The sequence below is a fragment of the Carlito syrichta genome, unplaced genomic scaffold (genome assembly GCF_000164805.1).
Source record: "Carlito syrichta isolate Samal-C Ts95f unplaced genomic scaffold, Tarsius_syrichta-2.0.1 Scaffold308201, whole genome shotgun sequence".
NCBI lineage: Eukaryota > Metazoa > Chordata > Mammalia > Primates > Tarsiidae > Carlito > Carlito syrichta.
In genome coordinates, this window is record NW_007252297.1 from 313,182 (window position 1) to 315,797 (window position 2,616).

Below are 2,616 nucleotides of genomic sequence, written 5' to 3' on the forward strand. Positions count from 1 at the left end.
CCAGCAGGTCGAGGCTGCGGTGGCCGGGAGTGGCCACTGCACTCCAGTCTGGGCGACAGAGTGAGACTCCAACTCAAAAAAAAAAAATCAGGGCACATCGGCTCATGCCTATGATCCCAGCACTTTGGGAGGCAGAGGCAGAAGGATTACTGGAGTCCAGGAGTTCGAGACCAGACTGGGCAGCATAGTGAGACCGCATCTCTAAAAAAAAAAAAGTCTGTATCCCTGGCAATTTCCTTCCTTAAGCAAAATCACCTTCCACCTTAATTATCAGGCAAGAATTATTTTCCAGTCATTGAGAATAAGATGGGACCCAGTTTTGTCCCAATTTATGTATCAGGAGGGAAGGAGATGCTAGGAGAGGTGGGGAATATCAAGGGATAAAAGTGATGATAAGGCTGGGTGCGGTAGCTCATGCCATAATCCCAGCACTTTGGGAGGCTGAGACAAGAAGACTGCTTGAGTCCAAGGATTTGAGATCAGCCTGGGCAACTTGGTGAGACCTTGTCTCTACAATAAATAAAAAAACTCACTAGGCGTGGTGGCGTGTGCCTGTGGTTCCAGCTATTTGGAAGGCTGAGGCAGAAGGATCACCTGAGCCCAGCAGGTCGAGGCTGTGATCCTGCCACTGCACTTCAGCCTGGACAACAAAGTGAGACTCCTACTCAAAAAAAAAAAAAAAAAAAAAGAAGAAGGCGATAGGGAAGCTGAAATGTAAGCATTACAAGCATTCCTTTTATTATGGTTCTGTCTTCTTTTAGCAGAGGATACAGTGTTCAAAGTTGTGCCACAAACCACCTTACCTTTAACATTTCCTAACAGTTATTAAAGAACACAAAATAGTTGAGTAGCCTCTGAGGCTATCACTAGGGCTATTCTTCATGAATTACTTCGAGGATCAGCGCTGTCTAGATTCATCAGACAGACAAGAACAGAGACTAAGATGATGAAGAGCTGGATGTGAGTGGGATGGAGGGATTTAAAAAGGGGTCTCAGTCATTGCCTTGCTAGACTCTAGTGTGGCCATGTGCTCTTGGAGCTATGGTTGTTGCCATGTTTCCTGGCTTTGGCTCCCTCCCCTACCTTGAGGAGGTGATCCCCTCTTTCTCTCTCTCTTTAATTCACTTTTAAATAAAATGTATTTTCTAATCTAAAAGAAAAAAGTCTCAGCATCCTTATCATGTGTCTCGAAGGTGAGCTCAGATAGTCAAGAAACTTACCCAGCTCTTTCCAGAACAAAAGCAGAAACCAACGTGAACATGATACCCAGAAACTAATAGAATAAGTATTATTTAGGCAAAGTCCTGGGTAAGACACATTGGGAGTCTCTATCTAGTAACAGACAGGTGATGAAGAACTGGATGTTAGTGGGATGGAGGACAAACTCTGGGTTTATCCCATTAGTTCAGCTCATGATTCAGGATGTGACTAGCCCAAGGAGATAGCACATAAGGAGGGCAACTGATAAACTTATGTTTTATTTCCCCATTTCAAACCAGAGATCACTAGCTGTGGGCCTTCCAGATACAAATCAAAGTGGGCCACTTCTTGGATCTCAAGCAGTTCTTACTTTATCGCACATTGATGAGTGAAGGGGATGACCTGCCCACAGCAGCCTAAGCGCCTGGACACGGCTGCGCCATTCTCTTCTGATCATTCATTGTTTTAAAGTCAGCCATGCGCCGGGCTCAGTGGCTCAGCCTGTAATCCCGCGCCTTTGGGAGGCTGAGGTGAGTGGACTGCCTGAGCCCGCGGGTTTGAGACCCGCCTGGGCAGGCGAGACCTCATCTCTACAATAAATCAAAAAAAAATAAAAATAAAAAATAAAGTCAGTCATGCAGCGCCCAGTGGGAAAGTCTGTATGACTTGGAGATTTATTCAGCCAAGGTTGGAACTCATGTTCTGAATAGCTCTGGTAGGCTTAGAAGGAGAGTGAGATCTTTCCCTTCAAAGGAAAAGCACCAAAGGTTTCACCCAGACTCCATATTGTACAGAACTTTGTGTTTTCCAGGGGGACAGTTACACAGAACACAGCGTGGGACAACGTTGTGCAAATCAGGTCAGGCAAAGTTCCTTACTGTGAATGAATCATGTAATGGCTTTGATTGGGAAAACATTGACTTTGCCCCTGCTGTCTTCTAGCATTGACCTAGGTGGTGGGACTAAGGTTACAGACAAGACCCAGTGCCCATCTTTAATGTACCAGACTTTATAATGGAAAACAAAGACAAATGCTAGTAGGAGAGGGTTTGAGGAAGCTGCTCTGCCATCCCAGGAAGTCCCAAGGTGGAGATTACCTGGCAGGTCCAAGGTTAGTTGTCTACCAACCCTCTGGGGAAGTCCAGTCAGGCCACTCCAAATACACTACTTACAGGATTGCAGGAGACAACCAGTTCTTATGGGTATTTCTTGAGGTTGCAGTATTGTCTGTGGGCTCTAGATGAAGATCTTACACTGTTAACGTGAGATCTGCATCTCTCATAAATTTGGTGGCATTCTCATTCCTTCTCCAAAGCTTCCTGAATGGGGAGACGCATTCCCTGGGTCACTTTGTCATTAGCTCAAAAAGTCTGAAGAGTCCAAAATCTTCCATTTCCAGCAAGACCATCCTAAAGA